Below are 24,855 nucleotides of genomic sequence, written 5' to 3' on the forward strand. Positions count from 1 at the left end.
TGCTCACTAATAAGCTTCATAAATATTTCTCCCTTCTCCTGAAAAGAACTAAAAAGCTATCCAATTTTGCAGTGTAAAAAATAAGAAAAGGAAAAGAACCAGTTCTCAAAGCTTCTGCTACCTAAGTAGAAACAAGATAGCTGAGTTACTCTCTGCCTTCTTGACAAGACTGTTTGATATCATCTCTGTAATCCGGGCCTCATCAGCACCCCACAAACACACCCAGTACTCAGTCCCCACGGTAGATGACTGGCTCAGGGTCATGCTGTGCATTTGTATATCTCTCATCTCTATAGCTGTTACACCTAGAAAAAGAGCCAGATTTGTAAAACTGGATTGGATGCCCATCTCTTCTTGTGACTCCCTCTGGGTGACAGCCTCCACCTACAAGATGTACAAAATGGTCCCTTTAATAACAGGCTTGCTTCCTTTCTATTTCTGCTTTTTTTCTAATCCTGGCAGATAAGTTCTTCTGAAGCCCCATGGTTGCGAAAGTTCACCTCCATATTTTGTGCCCAGTTCTACCCCGTCAGTGAGAGGAATGTCAGGAATGGCATGCCGGCCTTTCTCTGAGTCAAAATCAAGTCAGATATGGAGAAACCTCCATCTTTCAGAAGCTGCAGTAACTACCCTCAAGCCTCAGGTTCAGAAGAGTGAGCTCTAAGTTGCCCGTGTTCACCAGACTTGCATCCCTGACGTTTCCTGTCCTCTCTGAGGCTGAATTTCACTGGTTTAGCTTGTTACTACTTTCAGACTGACCTCTTTGATTTACCGGGCTTTTGTTTGTTTCATCTCTCTAAGTCTTGGTTTGTTCATCTGTAAAATGGTACTAATGCTGGACTGGCATGGCTCAGTGCTTGATCATTGACCTATGAGCCAGGAGATCATTGTTCGATTCCCAGTGAGGGCAAATGTTAGGGTTGCAAGCTTGATCTCCAGTGCGGGGCATGCAGGAGGCAGCCGATCAATGATTCTCTCTCATCACTGATGTTTCTATCGCTCTCCCCCACTCCATTCCTCTCTGAAATCAATAAAAAATATATTTTTTAAAAAATAGGACTAATCATGGTATTGTCCTCTTGTCCTCAAAGAATTGATGTAAAGATTAAATGAGGTAATGTGTGCCAAGTACTTAAAGTTTATTGCCAACACTTAATAAATAAATATCAGCCATAACTAGTCTTAGGAACAGAACCTATAGAAAATAAAAAGCCGCAGGCAAAGTCTATGCTTCAGGAACAAAAAGATGAGCAGCCAATAGAAACAATAAAATACAAGTAGATTGGTGAGGCTAAAAGCCTCCATTGCAAGTGGTATAAAAGCAAAGTGCTATGGGGAAGAAGAATCAATAACTGCACTTGAAGAAATAGATCTTAAGTTGTTTACTTATTTATTTATTCCCACCAGCATTTATTAAGTGCCTTTTATGTTCCAGGCAAGTATTAGGCACCGGCGGCACACAGGCCAGACAGGCACTGCCTGTGAGCTACACTCCCACCAATTGATCAGGCGCCTATGTTCAGAGTCAGGCTCTCCCAGGATCCTTACCTTAGTGCCGACTGAAAGGCATGCCATCAGCTGATTCCTATTAGGGACGGTTCATGAGTTCACAGGATTCACAATCTAATTTGTGGGATTGAAAAAGCTCACTTTATTGGAGCAGCTCCTCTGTCCCTCCCACCTCATTGGACATGATGTTGGAGAATGGCTGGCGTGAGTTTTGGGTGCTAACACTATGGAATCCTAAAGTACACGGTGGCATGAAGAAGCATGAACTTCTATGTTAATTTTCTTTAAAGGCACTAAGCTGAGTAACATAGAGTTAGATATCAACTGAGAGCACTTTTCTTAAGCAGTCACAATAGCTGTATAATACAGAGCGTGATGTGGATGCTAGGCACTTGGCAAAAATTATAGAGTGTCTCCCATTGGTCAGGCATGGGCCAAGTGCTTAGGAATGCAAACAATTTTAGAAGTCCTGCCATTGAGTTACTCTCACTGTAGTGAGGGAGATCGACACATCCTATTATCCTGTCACATTCAAAGGCCTGTGGAAGGTATGCTTGCGGAGCCTGTGAGGGCCCCGGTTCATACAAAGCCTGGTAAAGTGAGGAGAACACAGGAGCAAGCAAGCTATAAGGTGTCCCTTTAAAAAAAATTGCAGGAATATAAATTAACTAGGTTGATCTAGTTCATATATTAATCTCGATCTTGAAACTCATGTGTTTAGATCCCCTAAATTTAATATGCAATAAAAATCTCCAAGATAGTAACAGAAGCCTTCTGTGGCTTTAAGTCAAGAGAGAGCTGTATTCAGAAGTACCAGCTATGGATATTCTTGTGTGTGTGTGTGTGTGTGTGTGTGTGTGTGTGTGTGTGTGTATGCATCAGTGTGGTCTGTATGTGTGTATACAACTATGGCTGCCCTAGCTGGTTTGACTCAGGGAATAGAGAATTGGCCTGCGGACTGAAGTATCGAGGGTTTGATTCTTTGATTCCGGTCAGGGGCACATGCCCGGGTTACAGGCTCAATCCCCAGTAGGGGGTGTGCAAGAGGCATCTGATCTATGATTCTCTCTCAGCATTGATGTTTGTCTCTCTCCCTGTCCCTTCTCTCAAATCAATAAAAATATATTTTAAAAAGACAACTATGGCTAAGTGTACAATGACTGGGACTGCTCACAGCCTTTTCTCAATAAGAATAGTTCATACTTGCTCTGACTGGTTTGGCTCAATGGATAGAGCATCGAACTGCAGCCTGAAGGGTCCCAGGTTTGATTCCAGTCAAGGGCATGTACCTTGGTTGCGGGCACATCCCCAGTCGCGGGTGTGCAGGAGGCAGCTAATTGATGTTTCTCTCTCATTGATGTTTAACTCTCTATCCCTTTCCCTTCCTCTCTGTAAAATATCAATAAAATACAAAAAAAAAGAATAGTTCATACCCAATTTTGAGACATACAAGTTGTGTCTTCAAAACGAAGGTAGAATGTGGTAAGTACCACAAAACATGTTTATGGTGCACAGGTAGAATTACTCTGGGTTGGTCAATGTTTTAGAAAGAAAATCTGCTAAGTGATTTCTGTATTTCCACCCAGCCAGGATTCCAGAAACGAGGTAGCCATAAACAGACTTACTTCTTCAAGTGCAGTTATTGATTCTTTTTCCTCATAGCACTTTGCTTTTATACCACTTGCAATGGGGGCTTTTAGCCTCGCCAATCTACTTGTATTTTATTGTTTCTATTGGCTGCTGATCTTCTTCTTCCTGAGGCATAGACTTTGCCTGAGGCTCTTTCCTCTATAGGTTCTATTCCTAAGACTAGTTATTGCTTTCATTTTTTAAGTGTTTGCTATAAACGGTGTTAAGTACTTTGCATACATTACCTCATTTAATCTTCGTATCAGTTCTTTGAGGACAATACCATCATTAGCCCTATTTTTTAAAATATATATATTTGTTGATATCAGGGAGGAAGGGAGAGGGAGAGATAGAAACATCATTGATGAGAGAGATTCATCGATCAGCTACCTTCTGCACACCAAGCATGTGCCCTGACTGGGAACTGAACAGTGACCTCCTGGTTCATAGGCCGTGGCCCAAGTACTGGACCACACCTGCTAGGCACTGGCCCTATTTTATAGATGAACAAACCAAGACTTAAGGAGATGAAGCAATTCTTCCAAGATTCTGCCAGTAATAAAATGGCAGAGTTAGGACTTGTGCAAGTTCTAATGGACCGTATAACTTGTGACCTTTCCCCCTATGTTATAATGATTCACTAAGAGCCCATAAATATCAACCTCCCTAAACCTTAGCAGAAGCCAGGAGTCCTCTTACTCTTGTAAAATTATTTTTGATCTATCTTATTTTCTCTATCCCAAACCATAAACACAGTTAAAAAAGGTAAATTCCTTAAAGCCCAAAGACTGTTTTCCCCATTTTTTAATTCTTTGTCGAATCTAGCTGTTTTTTGAATAAAATATATGTACATTATTCATGTGCAATAAATGTGTCATATTTTAATTTGAACTGAACACTTCAGCTAATCAGCCCCTTGGCAATAAAAGCTGTCACTCAGTATATTGGTGAACATTAGAAAATACTTGTTAAAGTAATCAGATTTAAAACAGTAATAAAAATGTAAATCTCAGTATATCACTGAACTTTACAGCTTATGAAAATGAACAAATACTTTTTTTTTTACTTTTTGTTAAATTTATTGGGGTGACATTGGTTAATAAAATTATATAGTTTTCAGGTGTATAATTCCATAATACATCATCTGTCTATTGTATTGTGTGTTCACCGCCCCAATTCAAGTCTCCTTCCATCACCATGTACCCTTCCTCTGCCCTCTTCTACCTCCACCCACCCCCCTTTCTCTGGTAATTATCATACTGTTGTCTGTGTCTATGAGTTCATTTATTTCCTTAATCCCTTCACCCTTTTCATCCAGTCTGCAACACCCCTTCCCTCTGACATCTGTCAGTCTGTTCTCTGCGTCTGTGAGTCTGTTTCTGTTTTGTTAGTTTATTTTGTTCATTAGATTCCACATATAAGTGAAATCATCTATTTGTATTCTCTGACGGGCTTAGTTCACTTCATATAATAATATCCAGGTCTATCCATGCTGTTGCAAAGGTAAGATTTCCTTTTATTTTTATTTTTTTTATTTTTTATGGCCTAGTCTATTCCATTGTGTAAATGTACCACTGCTTTTTCATCCACTCATCTGTTGATGGGCTCTTGGGCTGCTTCCAAATCTTGGCTACTGTAAACAACACTACAGTGAACACAGGAGTGCATATATGCTTTTGAATTAGTGCTTTGGGTTTCCTTGGATGTGTTCCCAGAAGTGGAATTGCTGGGTCACAAGGCAGTTCCACTTTTAATTTTTGAGGTAACGCCATACTGCTTTCCGTAGTGGCTGTACCATTCTGCATCCCCACCAACAGTGCCCGAGGTTCCCTTTTCTCCACATTCTGGCCAACACTTGTCTGTTGATTTATTGATGATAGCCATTCTGACAGGTGTAAGGTGATATCTCATTGTGGTTTTAATTTGCATTTCTCTGATGATCAGTGACATTGAGCATTTTTTTATATGTCTATTGGCCTTTTGTATGGCCTCTTTGGAGAAGTATCTTTTTAGATCCTTAGTCCATGTTTTAATTGGATTGTTTGGTTTTTTTTGGTATTGAGTTTTACAAGTTCTTTATACATTTTGGATATTAACTCCTTATCAGATGTATCATTGGTGAATATGTTTTTCCATTTAGTTGGTTGTCTTTTGATTTTGTTGTCTTTGCTGTGCTTAAATGTTACCCTCAAACAATACAATTCTGCTCTAGCCAGTTTTGCTCAGTGGTTAGCATGTTGGCCCTCAAACTGAAAGGTCATAGGTTCAATTTCAATCAATGGGAAGGTACCTTGGTTATAGGCTTGATCCCAAACTCCATTCAGGGCACATGTGGGAGACAAAAAATCTATCTCACATCGATGTCTCTCTCTCTGTCTCTCCCCCTTTCTCCTTCTCTCTCTAAAAGATTGATAGAAAAAATATCCTCAGGTAAGGATGAACCACAAATAAACAAACAAACAACAACAACAACAAAAATTCCACAAAAAAATCCTAGAAGAAAAGGTAGCCAATAAAATCTCAGACATTTCTCACAACAATATTTTTTTTATATATTGCCTTGAGCAAGGAAACAAACATATGGGAGTACATCAAAATGAGCACATACTTTCCATATGCGTAATTTATCTTAGACATAACTTCCAGCTTTTAAGATCTTCAATCAAATTTTATTTCAGAATACCCTGTTCCATTATCAAAGTCATTATAAAGAATTTTACCTCTAACTGTTGATGAAATTTTGAGGAAAATTATTTCTTTCTGTTCATCCCAATTAACTAGATTCATATATATAAAGGTATTCTAGGTTTTTCAAGAATTCAATATTTCATGTAGGCCTTGTCCTAAAGAAGTATATATATATATATATATATATATATATATATATATATATATATATATATATATATATATATATATATTGTGGATATATATTGTGGGAGAACAAGGAATTTGAAAAAGATAATGAGACAAATATACAAAGTATAATATAAGAACCCATGCATGCACAGGACCAAGGAGGGCCAAAGGAAGGGAATGTCAGCCCTGCTTCCTGCTATGTATCCAGAACAAGTAAAATTTCTTTGGGCTTCAGTTTTAAAACATGTTAAATGAGGGCTGTGGCTAAAGGTCATTTTGAATTATTTTAACTCAAAACAGTATGACTTTGATAATGAAAAAATTTCATCAAAAAGTGGAGAAAATTGTGTTGGGGAAAATTTGAGGATGTAAGGAGAAGATGGGTATTCAGAGAGGAGAAAAAGAGAGAGCAAATCAAGAAGGTAGAAAAGTATGGATTTGCCTGGGAAGCCCAAGCAGACAGCTCAGCTGATTGAACAGATGGCCCTTTGAGGGTAGTGGAGGTAAGGAATGGGAAGGTTGCTTGTGATCATATATTGGAGGCCTTGAGTCCCTTTTTGTGTTTATTGGTCACCTTGCTATTTATCAGGTCTTCTTTCAAGTTATCAATTCTACTTTAAAGTCTACTTGTTGACTGGTGATGTGGCTACAGGAAGGAAAACATGTGCTTACTAACACACTTCACTTCTAAAAATAAGCAATTGAGAACTCAACAAAGACATCAGTGCATCCCCAGATGAGATTTCAAGAAACTGCAGGTTCATACATTTCAGACAATCATTCCCACATACCATATGCCACCAAAAATGTCACTACCAACCAACGCTTGGTTTCCTGGAATTCTTTGTCATCCAGCTATTCTGCATGCCTTAATAATATCAACTACTTCTGTTTTCCAAAGTGAAAATGTCTATTTTCAAAATACAATGCAAGGCGTTATATGTAACACTCTTCAACCCCATGAAAGGTTACTCATCTTTACCTTTCAACATTGGCAGATACCTCTAAGATATGTTATACAGGAACTGGGAGAAACACCCGGGGCTCATATATATATATATATATATATATATATATATATATATATATAATTGATTTTTTACAGAGAGGAAGGGAGAGGGATAGAGAGTTAGATACGTCGATGAGAGAGAAACATCGATCAGCTGCCTCCTGCACACCCCTTATTGGGGATGTGCCAGCAACCAAAGTACATGCCCTTGACCAGAATCAACCTGGGACCTTTCAGTCCGCAGGCCGACGCTCTATCCACTGAGCCAAACCAGTTAGGGGCCAATATATATTTCTTTATCTTACTTTAGAGTATTTAGGGACAGTTTCAACATTTCAGCAATGTCCCCAAAGTAGTTTTCTTACAGGTGAATGCTTAGGCACATAAAATCAATTAGTTGTTTTGTTTTGTATGAATGCTTGGGATTTATGTAGTTCTTGCAACACCCTGAAAATGTAGCTGTCCTTGAGGTTTTGCTGGAATTGATCAAAGGTTCAATGAAGATGCCCTGATTTAGATTCTTGAATAATGAATTCCTCCTTTTGGAAAAGGGTATGTTTCCTATATGTAAACTGGCAAAGGTTTGCCCAATATGCTATTTTCTTAAAGAGCCCAGTTACAATACCTTTGTTTTTCTCCAGGTTTTCTGGGACTCTTTAGGACAGTGGTTCTCAACCTTCTGGCCCTTTAAATACAGTTCCTCATGTTGTGACCCAACCATAAAATTATTTTCGTTGCTACTTCATAACTGTGATGTTGCTACTGTTATGAATCCTAATGTAAAGGGGTCGCGACCACAGGTTGAGAACCACTGCTTTAGGAAGCCTTGATATGCTTAAAGTGGCATATCCCTGGACAGCAGCAACCCCCTGCTGTAGCTTCTGTGATCAGGGGCTTATTTTTCTCAAACTTCTTTATATCTGTTCTGCCCGGTGTAATTTTAAATGACCCTTTTGGAAATGGGATATTGTCCAGGAATAAGTTGCTAAATGCATTGCCCACCCGCAGATTTCTTCTGTCTTCTGGTCGGTTATAGAATGAGCCTTAAAATCTGTGAGCAGCCACTTCTGGAACATGCATGGTTCTCCAGGGGCCAACTCGCCTAGACCAGGAACAATAAAGAATAGGAGACTAGACAGCAGCACCCAACCATCTTCCAAGAGGGAGCTAGGTAGGCCCTACACAGACACAGGTTTGCTTTGGCTGTGAGTGGGGCACATCTGCCAGCTTTCTCTCATCTGGATTTCCCCCAGCTACTGCCCTCCCCTCCCAGGGCACATCTGGCTGTACCTGCTTTGGCCTCTGAAGGCTCTGCTTTTGCTATGACCCCTCATTCCCATTGTGACTCTTTTTGTCTTGCTACTATTTGTCTTCTGTCCTTGCCTGCTAGCAACTCCCAGCTGCCACTCTCTGTTATACTCCTCCCTCCCCAATCCCCCAGTTCCAGTGAATGCAGCATAACTGAATTAGCACGTTGAGGACATTCCCAAGATAAATCAGGCCTCAGGATTTGCTATTCACATGAAGCTTGAGAAAAATAAGATGAGGAAGGTTGGCTCAGTTTACAACTTGGTGCACAAAACTGGAAGCTGTATTAATTTATCTGGCCAATATCAGTTATTTATATCACTGGCTTGTACTTAATAAGAGCAGGCTCATTATGGAGTGCACCATGAGTTTATGTTGAAGGTTGGTACCCCCAAGATTTTTCAGGAAAAGACGAGTTTGGGATGGAGACAACATATTTTGTTTTCTAGATAACTTAGTGTCAACATTCCTTCCTGAACTGAAGCCTCAACCCTTTCTGATGAAATAGAAATCAATCCAATTCATTCTTTTTCCCTCAAAAACATCTAAACAGCAGGCTATCATATTCTTTAATAGCCATAGAGAAACTTGCGGGATATAATTATACACGTTTTCAACAGGATGAAGAATCCCATGTCAAGGTCAGAAACTCTAGGCTGCAACTTTTCTGCTCTCATGGAAGGAGACTCTTCACTCTGCATAAGTAACATGTCTTCTCTTTGCATTCTGCCCCCGACCCTCTGGGTGGCCCTCTGACCTGGGGTGCCCGCCTCCTCCATAAGCCGGGAAACAGAGGCACCTGTGGTGGTGTTCAGAGGTGGCCTCTTGGAGGGCAGCCAAGTAGGATGAGTAAGATGATTTATGCTTGTCGGTCCCCAAACCATTAGGTTTCCGAACAACAGGCTTTGTGCTGTCATCCTCAATTCCCCTTACCTGACCGTCATGACAAACTACTTAGTGGCTCTAAACTTTGGTGAACGGGAAGAGAAGCCGATTTCCTTGGTGGCCCGTAGACACTGAACTGCTTGTCTCCAGAAACTGTTGATGGGAAGGGTTGGCCCTATGATGGTGGGGAAGTCATGTGTGAAAAAGAGGCCGCAGAGACATCCAGATAAATTGCTTATGGCTGCTCCTGTTTTTTACATCCCCCATTTCTGATGAATGGACATATCAAATGCTAACCCTGTAGACCTCTCTGTACTTCTAGCCTCATGTCCACTGTGTCCTTGAATATAATGAATGTTGATGAAACTAGTCCACCCGTACTTCCTGCCAGGAACCCTGTGGTCTCCTCTGGCTTTGCAGGGGCTGTTTTCCTGTGGAACGCCTCTTCCCATGTGATTGTAAGTAAGCCTCAGCCTTGAGTTGGGTGACCGACTCATCACTGTTTGCCCAGGACATTCCCAGTTTTAGCAGAAAAACCTTCATCCTGGGAAGCCTTTCAGCCTCATGCTATTGGCCACCGGAGCCTTGACATACTACTGGGTCCTCCAGTTACATTACGTCTTCCTGTCACTTGAATCTGTACAGCACTTGGTTTTTGCCTCATAATACTGATCATTCTCCACTTCAGATGTTAGCCACCCCTCACCCCCCTTTCCCTGCACTCACCTCTGTTACATGGAGGGGATTTTTCCTTTCATCAATAAAATATGTGGGATTCTAGTACCTTATTGCATGCTTTATCATAAGGTAAAAATCTTGTCCTTAAATAACTTAAAGTCTATTTGGGGAGAGAAGAAAAAGGCAATAACCATACCACATAGCCATCTATGTTAGAAGAATGTTCTGGAAAAAGGGCTATAGGAAGTTCGGGGAAGTCATGATTATTTTCAGTTATAGGTATCATGGGAGACTGTTTAGAGATAAAGTGGATTACATGGGGGCGCATTCCAGGTAAAGAGATCAGTAGAGTCGGAGCATGCAAGGATTTCCCCATGCTCACTTCTGTGCCCTCTCTTGGGCTGAATCCAGGGCCCCAAGTTACTCAATTATATTTGTCAAATTAAAATGAACATATGACGTGTGAGGAACTGCAACCATCCCCATGAAAAAGGATCATAGCTTCAAACTTTACACATAAAAGCCAAAGGAGCTGGGTCTTCGAAGAAGTTCAGAGGAACGCCATGGAGTCTCCTCATTAAAATCAGAGCCTAATTCTCAGGTGACTTCTTGGCTGTGCAGCTGGAACTGAATTCAACCCCAAGTGCCTAGCAGGAGACGGAGCCATCTCCCACCGTGACTCTGGTCTTACATGGGAAATCTCCCCTGAGATAAGATGAGAGAACAAAGCCATTGAACAGAGAGAAGAATCACTTCATATACAAAGTTAAAAAAAACAAAACACACTTTAATTTTCGAGATACAGTGTTTTTCTTTCCAGCGACTCAAGGAGGTGGAGGTTGATAGCTTCCTACAGGACCGGCCACACATCCACAGCCATCGTTGCATTTGAGAAGTAATTAAACATCTGTGCAATGACAGTTTTCAAATGAAATGTCTGGCCAGAGTCTCCCTTCAGAAATAATGGTGGTTTCTTTGGCTGCAAGTAATAACACAGAGGACAGGGCCCCTGCTCCCCGTCCTGTGCTTCTGATGGCAGCCTTGAGTGGCTGTCACTACAAACCCTGCTCCCTCTGAGGTTGTACCCCAGAGCCCCTAGCAGTCAACCATCCCTTGAGATACACAACAGGAACACCTGTGTTTTGCCATGGTCCAAGCCACAGCCCTTTCTTATGAACGATGACATCCATGAGACGGGAAGCCTGGGTCAAACTGACAGAACTTTTATCTGTCACCTTGTTTGGGGAAAACTTGAGTTAAAAGTAACTGACAATTGAGTTACCACCAGATATCTGCTCTACAGAAGTCTGACTCCTCCAAACTTTTGGCAGAGTTGCCTAAGCAATTTTGAGAGACAGCTAAGAAGCCCTCTTGCTGCTAGAACTTCTTTATATTATAAGGGGAAGGAAGGTAAGGAAGCAATTCTCCGTGCACCTCAGCTAGTTTATAATTTAGCAGGGTGCCCGTGCAAATATTATGTTTTGAGATGGGGATATTGAGTGATTAATTTTCATGCACATTCATGGCTGCCTGATCCACACAGAGCTGATTTAGCATTTCCCTTGTTAGATTTACTTGAAAAATGTTAACTCAACCTAACAGGAAGGACAGGAAGAGAATGAATTTTTTGTGATGGTCACTACAGAGCTAGACAAATGTCAGCACAATGAGAGGAATAATTCCTGGTATTGGGATTTTAGTTTTTGTTTATTCTCATTCAGTTAAGGTGGATTGGATCACCTTCCCGACAGCCTGTGCCATGTCAGGCACCAGGGATACAGGTATGGGTTGGAAAGTTCCCAGGCATTGGATAGATGAGGGCAGGCGATGTGTATATAAATGCAATGATGATGTAGCATTAACACAGAAGTCTGAACGGCAGGGGGATTGCCACTGTACAGTAGTGGACAGGAAGGAAAAATGAACTATGCTCAACTCATAAAGAAAGATTTTCTGGGTGAGGTGGCATTTCAACTTAGTCTCTCAAGGAAGAGTAGGAATTGGGCCATGATGGCGAAGGGTGGTAGGTAATGGTATACTAGGCATACAATAGTCTAGGCCCGTGGTTGGCAAACCACGGCTCGCGAGCCACGTGAGGCTCTTTGGCCCCATGACTGTGGCTCTTCCACAGAATACCACGTGCAGGCGCGCACGTACAGTGCAATTGAAACTTCGTGGCCCATGCGCAGAAATCAGTATTTTGTGGAAGAGCCACACTCAAGGGGCCAAAGAGCCTCATGTGGCTTGCAAGCCAAGGTTTGCTGAGCTGAGGTTTGCCGACCACTGGGACTGTAGGCAAAGGCTTAGAGGCCTGCATATTTGTATCCTGGGGAGTAATTGTGATTTTTTTGTGGGGGTCTGGCCCCAGCATACAAAGTAGGATGGTAGGTAGAGGAAAAGATGAGACTAGATATGGTAACTGGAGGAGCCCACCAGGAATCGTTTGTGAAGCTCTGGTGGAAAGGGGATGGCCTTGGAAGTTAGACAATAGGAGTTCAAATAGTCACTCTAAAACTTTTGACAAGGTACCAAATCTCTCTGATTCTCAGTTTCTTTAAAAAGGAATTGAGACTAATAATAAAATGTATTATGTTACATCACTGGATTAAATCCCTGACGCAAAGAAGGCAGTCCTAAGTGTGAGTTCCCTTCAGCACTGTTTTGTTGTGCGCCATCCCTATATGGTTTGCAGTATCCCAGAAAAGAACTAATAAGGGATTGAACCAAGGCCACGGTGGTAGCAATGACAAGAAAAACAATTGGACACATTAGAACTCATGGTACAACGGAGATCTGCAATGGAGCATGAGTCAGGGTTGACATGGTCACTCTGCAAGGATGGTAGGAGGTCCCTGGGGTAATTGTGCCCATCTGGCTGGATGCACAGACACTGACTGAACACCAGGAAGTGCTGGTTTCCAGGAGTACACCCCTTTTTAAGGGATTGTTGACTCCCCAGGGCCTCCAGCCCTGCATTATTATCATTGCCTATTTCTGCTGCAAATCATATTTGCAAACAGCATGATAATCATTTTTTAAATTAATTCTCCTTCATGAGATGCCAAGCTAGGTTGCCCAGCATCATAAACAAAGCAGGGACTAACCCCCTGGAGTCTGGGTTCAACCAGCTAACCTCCTCTCTATTACTTGGGCTTTACTGAAGCAAGAACCTGAAAGCCGCACTTAATTAAAACCAAGAAGACAGGCTGCAGCAGCAGGGTTTGAACAGTCTCCAGTGTTAGGAGGAAATAAAAATAGTCCTCCCTTATCCCTGGACTGGTCAAAATTATAAAAAAAAAGAGACATGTTATTATGCCTCTGAGAAGAATGCGGATCTGGAGATGCAGGGAGCTGGCTTCTTATTCAAAGTACATACAGATCCACTATGGTGTATAGAAGTAAGACAAAGAGAATGCATTTGAGCTCATGGTGTCTGCTAGGCATGGGGTCCATGTTTTATAAACAATTGATTTATGTAGCCCTTCTGATGAGTTTTTGCTTAATCCTGATAATGTCATTCATAGTGTCCATTGACATAAAAGGAAACTGGGACTTAGATAAGATAACAAGATCACATGGTTAATAAGATCCTACAGCCAGAGCTAGAACCCAGGTCTGACTATAGAACCCCTGTCCTTCCCAGCCATGGACTGTGTCCTGGTTTAGGAAAGCAAGCGGCCCAAGGCTGTGTCTCTGTTGTCTGTCTGATTAAGTACACATCTATGAAGTTCTTTTTTTTAAAAAAATAGGGTTGTCTTTTTAACATTTTTAAATATTTTAATTACAGCTGATATACAATATTATATTATATTATTTTCAGGTGTACAACATAAGGATTAGACATTTGTATAACTTATGAAGTGGTCACCCTGATAAATCTAGAAATCATCTGACACCATGCATAGCTATCACAATATTATTCACTATAATCCCTATGCTGTACTTTACATTCCAGTGACTATTCTATAACTACTGCCTTATACTTAATCCCTTCACCTTTTTCATCCATTCCCACAATACCCACCTCCCCCTATCCAGCAACCATGGGAACATTTTCTGTACCTGTAAGTTTGTTTATTTATTTTGTTTTTTCAGATTCCACATATAAGTGAGGTCATACGGCATTTGTCTTTCTCTATCTGCTCTGTTTCACTCAGCACAATGGCCTCTCGGTCCATCCATGTTGTTGCAGATGGCAAGATTTCATCCTTTATGTGGCTGAGTTATATTCCATTAAATATATATATATACCACTTTCTCTTTATCCATTCGTCTACTGATGGACACTTAGGGTGTTCCCATATCTTGGCTGTTGTAAATAATGGTGCAATGAACATATGGATAGATGTATCTTTTTGAATTAATGTTTGGGATTTCTTTGCATAAATACCCAAAAGTGGAATTACTGGGTCCTTCTTTGTCTCTTGTTATAACCTTTATTTTAAAGTCTATTTTTCCCCCAGTATATGTATTGCTACCCCACCATCTTGTTTTGTTTTTATTTTCATGAAATATTTTTCTATCTCTTTACATTCAGTCTGTGTGTCTTTCCATCTGAAGTAAGACTCTCATAGAAAGCTTATGTGAGGGTCTTGTTTTCTTATCCATTCAGCTACCCAGGGTCTTTTGATTAGAGCATTTAATCCATTTACCCTTAAAGTAATTTTTGCTAGATGTAGTTATTGCTGTTTTATTATTCATATATATATATACATACATATATGAATAATATATATATGTATGTATATATATCTTTTTTCTTCTTAAAGAGGTCCCTTTAACATTTCTTTTTTAAAAATATATATTTTATTGACTTTTTACAGAGAGGAAGGGAGAGGAATAGAGAGTTAGAAACATCGATGAGAGAGAAACATCGATCAGCTGCCTCCTGCACACTCCCTACTGGGTATGTGCCCATAACCAAGGTACATGCCCTTGACTGGAATTGAACCGGGGACCCTTGAGTCTGCAGGCTGATGCTCTATCCACCAAGCCAAACCAGTCAGGGCTTAACATTTCTTATAATACTGGATTAGTGGTAATGTACTTTTTTGCCTTTTTCTTATCTGCTAAGCTCTTTATCTGTTCTTCTATTTTAACTTCTAGCTCTGCTGGGTGAAGTAATCTTGGTTTCAGGTCCTTGCTTTACATCACTTTGAATACGTCATGCCAATCCCTTTTGTCTTGCAAAGTTTCTATTGAGAAATCAGCTGATAGTATTATACATATGAGTATCCTTGTAGATAATTAAATGTTTTTCTCTTGTTGCTTTGAAGATTCTCTCTTTGTTTTTAACATTTGGCATCTTAATTATAATGTGTCTTGGTGTGGGCCTCTTTGGATTCATCTTGCTTGGGATTCTCTTTATTTCTTGAGCTTGCATGTCGTTTTCCTTCACTGGGTTAGGGAAGTTTCCCACCATTATTCCTTCAAATAGATTTTTAATTCCTTGCTCTCTCTCTTCTCCTTCTGGTACCCCAGTGATATGAATTTTGTTATACTTGAGATTGTCCCAGAGTATCCTTAAACTATCCTCATTTTTTTTTTTCTGGTTTTTCTTTTTTTCCTGTTCTGATTGGGTGTTTTCTGCTTTGTTACCTCCCAAATCACTGATTCAATAGTCTGCTTCATTTTTTTCTACTATTGATTTTCTCTAATGTATTCTTCATTTTAGTTATTGTATTCTTCATTTCTGACTGGCTTTTTTTGATCTCCATTTTTATATTTCCTATCTCTTTGTGGACATTCTCACTGTAATTACTGAGCTTCCTTATAACCAGTGTTTTGAACTCTACATCTAGTCGTTTTCTTGGGTCCATTTTGTTTAGTTCTTTTTCTGGAGTTTTGTTCTGTTCTTTCATGTGGGGCATATTTCTTTGTCTCCTCATTTTGGCAGCCTCCCTGTGTTTGTTTCTGTGCATTAGGTAGAACTGCTATGTCTCCCAGACTTGGTCTAGTGGCCTTATGCAGTAGGTGTCCTGCGGGACCAAGGTGCAGTCTCCCTGGTAACATGACCCTGGTGTTCCAGGTATGTCCCTTATGTTGGTGGTGTGTGCCCCCTGTTGTAGTTGAGCTACAATGGCAGAGATGGATCCTCAGGATGATTGGTAGTGAGGACTGACCATGACTATAGTAGAGGGGCAGTTCTTCAGGGGCTGATCCCATGGATCAGGATATGATTTAGTGGCATTCTGGTGCCTGCCGAGTCTGCCCTTTGTGGAGGTGGTTGGGTGGTGCTCTGGTGTGGCCTGAAGCTGGCCACTGGGCATGCTTGTTTATGGAGCCTCTTGGGAGGTGCAGACCAAGGTCAGCAACTGCCTATGCCCTGCTTGGGGCCACCTGGTATGAGCTACCACATGATCTGCAGTAGCTTCCACTTGTGCTGGGCTTAGAGGCACTTGTGAGAGGCTAAGCTGGGAACTGAGTCAGCTGCCACTAGTCCCAGGCTTGGGGCCACATAGGAAGAGGTATGGGGCACCCGGAAACCTGATGCTGCTTGTTTAGAGTTTGTGAACCTTTGAGACATTTTAGGAAAGTCCTCAGCATGAGTCAAGACAGACTATTTGTATTTGAAAAGTCACCAGAAGCAGCTCGTGGGCCTGAATACTGGGTGGGCCAGGGAATTTCCAGGATGGGGTACCTGCAAGGAAGGGCTTAGAAAAGAAACAATGGTCTCTGCCAGCACTTCTCTCTGGGAGAAATCTGCCCCTCTAGCCACTCCCCCCACCCCCCAGGACCACCATATCCCTGCTGCATTTCCAGCTGCTGCCCCAGACTTGGAACTCTAGCAAGTAAATCCAAGTAAGTTCATGTGTGAATCCTTTAAGAGGAACACCTGGGACTCCAACAGCTGTTTCGTCTCACTCAGCCATAGTCCTCAGTGGTTTTTACAGCAAGTTTATGGGGACTTCTCTTCCTGGCACTAGAACACTGGTCGGGGGAACTCCATGTGGGACTGGGATGCTTCACTCCTCAGGGATCAAACCTGCAACCCAGGTGCGTGTCCTTGACTGGGAGTCGAACCTGTGACCCTTCAGTGTGCAGGCTGACACTCTACCACTGAGCCACACCAGCCAGGGACAAGGGACATTGTCTAATTTCACTTGCAGATTTTTTTTTTTTCATTCCAGTTCTGGATACATATTTCTGTCTTCTTTTTCTCCAACTCCAAAATTCAGGAACATTGAATAGGCTGCTGGATGGAGTCCTAGGCCCCTTGTTCCAGAAACGGGAAAGGGGAGGTTTTGGAGATAGATCTGATGGTACTTGCAGGGTGGCTTCGCTTCCTGTAGAGACAGAGGGGGGAGTGGTGGCGGGGCAGTGGCAGGACTTCTGGGATGAGCCCTTCCAGGAAAAGCCTCTGACTTCATGCCTTAGCCCCTAAATTACAAAGCCAAATCAGCCAGCCATTATCTCTCTCGCGAAAGGAGATTCTGAGGCAAGTGCAGGGGAAGTAGCTAGGGGAGGTCTGAAAGGAGCGGTGTGGAGGTCAGGGAGGTCAGGGCCTGTCTGAGAGGTCTGGGCCAGCTGCCATCGTCTGCACAGGAAGAGTGTCTCCCCAACAGGCAGCACCGAGGGCTGCTAATTGACCATTTCTCTTTATATATCCGGCGAAAGCAGGGCAACTCTGTCTAGAGAGAAGCCCAAGGAGCTGCAGATGGATTTAGGAAGGCACAATAGATCCATAAAAGTGGATGACTAAATGAAGACATTAACTTTTAATGTAAACAGGACTCCAGCATTTTTATTACCTGATTTCTTGAAGATATAAGAGGAAATTCCTTCTGCCAATGTGAACAGCTTCAAAGTATACTTGAGAGCACTTGGAACGAAGCAAAAGAACCCAAGTACCAGATAAGATCTGCTTATAGGTGCCAAGGGTACCACCAAAGTGTCCATAGAAGTGGAGAGTGTGCTGCTGTTCAAATAGCTGTGAACCAAACTGGAGCTGAGAGAAGCTAGTCATGGCGAGCTGTGGACTGGGGCGTCTTCGCTCATTGGGTTCTTTATTCCCCGGGCATGGAGATCTTCCTACGTGTTAGGTGCTGATGGTGCTTTGTGGATATAGAGATGGATGAGCCATGGCTGCGCCCTCAGGGAGCGCGTGGACTAAAGGGAAGGGAGGAGACAGGTTGCAGCAGGGCACTGATTGAGGGGGAGGTGCCCAACAACAGCCTCAACCTTCTGTGTCATTGAGCTAAGTTGTAGCCCAGGCTGAGGGCCAGGGCAGCCAAGAAATCCAAGCCCTTTCCTGCTTAGTGGTAATCGTTCTTAAAACCATGGCAACCCGTTAGCTAGTGCCTCACATGTGGTGGCTCGATTATGGATGCTTTCCTACGCGTTATCGCTGACCCACCAATAATTCCTGTGATAGGTATTATTACACCTATTTTCTAGAGAGGATGCCTAAGCTCAGAGAAGCTCAGCACCTTAACACAGGCACACAGCCAGGGAGTAGCTGAGCTACGATGCTATGCATTTTAACTTTGAATAACGCCCCATTCCACCATCATCCTAACCCACCTATATGATAAGACTGGACTATTATTTTTTAATTTTTATTATTGATTTCAGAGAGAAGGAGGAAGAGAGAGAGAGAGAGAGAGAGAGAGAGAGAGAGAGAGAGAGAGAGAGAGAGATTTGTTGTTACACTCATTTATGTATTCATTGGTTGATTCTTAGATGTGCCCTGGCCCGGGATCAAACACACAGCCTTGGGGTATTGAGATAATGCTCCAACCAACTGACCTACTCAGCCAGGGCAAGACCAGATTAATTTTTATTATAACTCACTTCTTATAATCGCATACTCCCTACCTCAGAATGTTCTTTTAACTGACTTTACAGTTCCTTGGATTAGAATGTAAGCCCCATAGCACCAGGTTCTATGCCAGCATTTTGGTCTTGCATTCTATCGGTGTTTTAATATACCCTCCACATCAATTAAACAAAACTACTTGTCATATCTGAAAACTTTGTTAATTCCCCCGCATCCATATTAATTAAAAAGGCTGTTGTTCCTGATTAAATGTGGGAGGCGTAGAAGAGGAAGATGACAAAGTCGATTCTGTATTTTCAAGGCTGAGTGATTTAGAATGTTGGCTCCATCAAATGAAACAGGAGTTATGAGGAGGGGTATTCTGGGGGAAGGATAAATCTGGTTACAAAATCTTGTCTGAATGGACAATAAAACATTTAGGAGAGGAGCAGTCTGGCCTCCAGTTAGAAAATTGCCCCAACGTTCTGAAGGGCAGTCAGTGCTGGAGTTGGTGATTCTGGAATCTTCTGCGAGGACGTGATAGCTGCAGCTCTGGGATTTATTAGGTGACCCAGGAGAAGGGAGTAAAATGAGAACAGAGAATCCCAGACTGAATCTTGGGGAAAGCTCAAGGGTCCGATATGGTAAAGGGTAAAAAAATAGCTAGGGAGAAGCAAAACTCGAAGCCAAAGCAGATTTCTACAGACATTTCCAGAAAAGTAAATGCCAAGAAACAAGAATGCAGTTCCCAAATCCAGGCTAGTCCATTCCCTATTACTCTTAGGGACTTTCCTTACCTGCTGAGGACAGAAGCCTGGAGCTCCCCCTCATTCTCAGATTGCGTACCTTACTTTTCAAATGAGTATTTAGAAGCATATGCTACTAAGCACTGCAGGCCCTGGGTATACAAAGGTAAATGAATACCTTCTAGTGCAGCGGTTCTCAACCTATGGGTTGCAACCCCTTTGGGGGTCAAACGACCCTTTCACAGGGGTCGCCTACGACCATCAGAAAACACATATATAATTACATATTGTTTTGTGATGAATCACTATGCTTTCATGATGTTCCATTTGTAACAATGAAATTGGAGGTCACCACAACATGAGGAACTGTATTAAAGGGTCGCGGCATTAGGAAGGTTGAGAACCACTGTTCTAGTGGATTATATCCCTGGCGAGACCAGTGACAGACTGAGCACAAAGCTTCCCAGGGGTGAGGGGACCTCTACCTGAGGGGGATCTGGGGCTGGACCTGGAAGGATAAGAGACAGCTGCTCAGTGTGAGCTGTCAGATGTGATTGAGTTCAACAGGAAGGGATGATCACATTAAAGACGCCAACAGCAGCACATGTATGAGCAGCTTCTAACAGTTCTGTATGCTGGAATGCAGTATACCAGGCAGCGTGGCTTTATCAGGCGTGCATGGGATTAGAAAAAAAGCAGGGGCCAGGGTGTATACCATACTAAAGTATTTTGATTTTATCCTTTTAAAAAATATATATTTTTATTGATTTCAGAGAGGCAGAGAGAGAAAGAGAGAAATAGAAACATCAATGATGAGAGAGAATCATTGATCGACTGCCTCCTGCATGTCCCCCACTGGGCATCCAGCCCACAACCTGGATATGTATCCTGACCTGGAAATGAACCGTGGCCTCCGGGTTCAAAGGTCAATGCTCAACCCCTGCGCCAGGCAGGCTGGGCTAGGTTTTATTCAGCGGTTCTCAACCTTCCTAATGCCACGACCCTTTAATGCAGTTCCTCATGTTGTGGTGACCCCCAACCATAAAATTATTTTTGTTGTTACTTCATAACTATAATTTTGCTACTATTATGAATCATAATGTAAATATCTGATAAGCAGGATGCATTTGAAGGGGCCGCGACCCACGGAGGGGAGCTGTATTGTGGAGAAACTCTTACTATTCTGGTTTCTTAGAATAGTAAGAAAGCGGGTTGAGAACCGCTGCTCGATGGTAGGACAGCACTGATAGATATTAAGTTGGGCAGGAACATAGTTCTGCTTCTGTTATACAAGGATCTCTCTGACAGGTGGAGCGTGAATATGAGAAATTGGGAAACACTTTGGGAAGGTGCTAGTCGTCCAGGCCAGTGGTGAGAAGGGAGTGAACCTGAGTGGCAATGGTAGAGATAAGGAAGAACCTATGGATCCCGGAACGCTGTAGGAGATGAAATCGCTTGGATGGATGATGGCTTGCATGTGGTGGAGGAGGGGCCATAGGCGACACATGCAGGTCCATTTTGGGTGACTGAGGGATTATAGCACCAGCCACTGAGATGTACCCATAGGAGAAGTCTGACTTAGAGGGAGCGGTATTAAGGTCAGTTTTGGGACATTTGAGATTCCTCTGCTGTATGAGTAGGAGACCCCTGGCGGATATGTGAATATGCAAATGCCCATCCTGCCCCAGTCTAGGCTGGACATGCGGAGGGGGAAGGAGAGCATGGTCTGTGCAACACCCACAGGCTGTGGTGGCCGCAGAAGGAAGAGAAGGCTCTGCTGAAAATACAGAAAACACTGTCAGAGGAAGACTGAACTGTGTACACTGAGAACACAGAATTACAATAAAGGGAGGATATTGTTCCCAAGTAGAACAGAGAAATCCATGGCAAAGAGAATTGGACTAAGAAACCAGAATAGTAAGAGTTTCTCCATAATGCAGCTCCCCTCCAATCAGGACCTCTGCCCTGAACTGTAGTTAGGGAACGTGAGCATGAGCACACGCCCACAGAGAAATGGTGTCTGGCCACCATGACACTCTCCCACCCCTCTGACCGTACTCTGGAGGCTGCGGGACACTGAAGTCGTGCTCCATTCCATCGCAGACTGGATTTCATTAAGGCAGCACAAAAGCGCCTTATGTGACAGATGTAGATGCATTCACAGGCAACACCAGTTTCAATGGAGTTGTGAGGGAGTGGGGAAACGTCATAAAATTGAGACAGTGGGGCCCTACCTGGTTTGGCTTAGTGGTTGGAGCAGCAGCCTGAGGACTGAAGGGTCCCAGGTTCGATTCTGGTCAAGGGCACGTACCTCAGTTGCAGACTCCATCCCCTACCCCAGTTAGGGGCATGCAGGAGGCAACCATTCAAAGTGTCTCTCTCATATCGATGTTTCTCTCTCTCTTTCTCTCTCTCTCTCTCTCTCCCCCCCCCTCTCTCCCCCCCCTCCCTCCCTCCCCCTTCCTTCCACTGTCTAGAATCAATTGAAAAAATATCCTCAGGTGAGGATTAACAAAAAGTATAATAATGAATGAATGATTGAATGAATGAATGAATGAATGAATGAATGAATGAATGAAAATGGGACAGTGGTGACCCTGTGGAGTGGGAAGGCCTGGCCCAAGCTCTAGTGTAGCAACTGCGGACTGTGATTTCTTAGTGCCCTTGAGGGAAGCCAGCTCTTGCTTTCTGGGACTAAGAAACAAACGTATTTTTGCATAGTAGTAAAAGCCTTGTTGGCATAGCACTTGCTGCATATCTTACCCTATGAGACCAAGCTATTGCTCGGATTTTGACGGGGAAGAATTAAATGTCTACTCATGGGAGGGGTAGTATAAAATCTATAGGTTTGGGGAAGGTTTCTCTTTTTATTTATTTGAAAATAACACATCTTGTAGGTGAGAATATATGGTGTCCATGGTAATTGCTTTTCTGCTGGCGCTACATTTTCAGCCTCCTCCCTTTCTCCTCCAATATTAATTATTGGGACTAAAAATAGTCCATTGTGGGCTCTGTGCCTCCCGGAGGCTTCCACGGAGTCTGACATCTGTGCAGCAGGCTCCACGGAGATGCTTCTCTGAAGCTGCCTCGGGTTTGTGAATCCAGTAAACACTTGCATGGCGAATGCCGAGGTGTCTGTCTCTCACCATGGCTGTGAGTGGCAGCCTTGAGAAGGGCATCTCTCTGAGCAGACATGCCTCATGGTACACGCATGGAATATTTATGCGTAAGCGCATTAATGAAGATAGAGAAATATTGATGCAATAACGTTCTGCAATGTAACTGTTGTTGCAACCAAAATGCTGCAGCTTTTTATAGTTTTTCTTTTCCTATGTACCTGTATGTAGGTGTACAACACTGTGCCATACACACACACACACACTGGAAGGAAAAGGATCTAAGGAAACTTAGAAAACAGAAATATCAGTGAGTCGTTTTCCCCCAGGGTCAGTTAAGGTGTAGTTAGTGGGTATTAAATAGGGCCTGTGGAGCACCACCTATCTAGTGGGATTGGAGGTTTGTGGATTTGCAATAAGCCTCTTAAAAGCACAACTATCGCCCTGGCTGGTTTGGCTCAGGGGATAGAGCGTCGGCCTGCGGACTGAAGGCTCTCAGGTTTGATTCCGGTCAAGGGCATGTACCTTGGTTGCGGGCACATCCCCAGTAGGGAGTGTGCAGGAGACAGCTGATCGATGTTTCTCTCTCATCGATGTTTCCAACTCTCTCTATCCCTCTCCCTTCCTCTCTGTAAAAAATCAACAAAATATATTAAAAAAAAAAAAAAGCACAACTATCGCTACTAGTCAGGCTATCCCCACTTTGTAAGATGTGATTTCAGCAGAAGTCTTTCCAGTTGTCTTTTTGGAATGAATGGTCGTTTTGATGGGTGTAAGGTGAAGCGAAGGAAGGAGGGATAACTTTGTGCTGTGGCTATCATGGCCATATATTCTAATCAAGACGTGTTGTGACAAATGAGCAAATTCCTAGGGAAAGCAACAGTGATTACTTTAAAACTGGGCATGTCTGCAAATCCAATATATATGGTCATGTCAATGGGGGACTGTCTTGTTAAGAACTCTTAGGCAGAGTCTCAAAGTGGGGACCCCTGTGGGCCAGGGTGCGGATGGCAGCATACAGAGTGTGGGGCGGCAGGAGTGGGGGCGGCAGAAGTAGGGTTCGGCAGAGGCAGGTATGGACAGAGGGAGAGGATGGTCTGAGCAGAAGGAACTGGTGGGCAGTTGCACGCACATGGGGTCAGTTTACTCGGTTGGTGTTACAGAATTTTTGTGTTAATTTTAACCCTAAGTAGCGATTACACAGTCAGCTTTTTTGATCAACTTTCTGAATATTATTTAATTTCTCCTCATATTCTTTTAATATGTGTATAAATTATATAGACAACTAATAAATAATTTGGGACAGAACAGTTCAGGGAAAAACACTAAAACCATGCTGGTGGCCTCCAGACCCTCCACACAGTCATTTGGATTTAACTTTGACTGGAAGAAGGCTGTTACTGATTGTGTCCTGTATTTTGGAGAGCCCTTTAAAAATGCATTTGGCCCAGCCAGCATGGCTCGGTGGTTGAGCGTTGACCTATGAACCAGGTGGTCATGGTTCAATTCCCATCAGGGCGCATGCCTGGGTTGCGGGCTCGATCCCTAATGTGGGGCGTGCAGCAGGCAACCAATCAATGATTCTTTCTCTCTCATCATTGATGTTTCTCCAGCAGTTCTCAACCTGTGGGTCTTAACCCCTGAAAATACATCCTGCATATCAGATATTTACATTACAATTCATAACAGTAGCAAAATTACAGTTATGAAGTAGCAACAAAAATAATTTTATGGCCGAACCGGTTTGGCTCAGTGGATAGAGCATCGGCCTGCGGACTCAGGGGTCCCAGGTTCAATTCCGGTCAAGGGCATGTACCTTGGTTGCAGGCAAATCCCCACTGGGGGGGCGTGCAGGAGGCAGCTGATCAATCTCTCTCATCGATGTTTCTGGCTCTCTGTCCCTCTCCCTTCTTCTCTGTAAAAAATCAATAAAATATATTTAAAAAAATAAAAAAATAATAATTTTATGGTTGGGGGTCACCACAACATGAGGAACTGTATTAAAGGGTCATGGCATTAGGAAGGTTGAAAACCACTGTATCCCTTTCTCCCTCTTCCTCTCTCTGAAATCAATACAAAAATATCTCATTTGAAGATAAAAAGTGATTACTTAGTTATGTAAGTTTGAAAACCATTGATGGAGACTATCATGAACATCTCTAAGAATAACCTGAATGTTCACGCAAAGGGGAACGTTTCGAACATGGCTCAGTCCCACTGAGATATTACACAGCAGGTAAAAAGGATGAAGCAGACCAATATGCTGCCATATGGGAGATGCAGTGACAGTGTTAACTTTTAAAAATACATGTAAATGAAGACCAAAGGCTTCCTGATGTTCATACAGGTGTAGGCACT

General features: G+C 42.7%; 1 protein-coding gene across 3 annotated transcripts in view; it reads left to right on the forward strand.

The window, feature by feature from the left end:
* OPCML (opioid binding protein/cell adhesion molecule like) overlaps positions 1 to 24,855 on the forward strand; it is an 855,685-nt gene that overhangs the window by 701,790 nt on the left and 129,040 nt on the right. The window lies entirely within an intron of this gene.

Source organism: Myotis myotis, unplaced genomic scaffold (assembly GCF_014108235.1).
Source record: "Myotis myotis isolate mMyoMyo1 unplaced genomic scaffold, mMyoMyo1.p scaffold_m19_p_20, whole genome shotgun sequence".
Taxonomy (NCBI): domain Eukaryota; kingdom Metazoa; phylum Chordata; class Mammalia; order Chiroptera; family Vespertilionidae; genus Myotis; species Myotis myotis.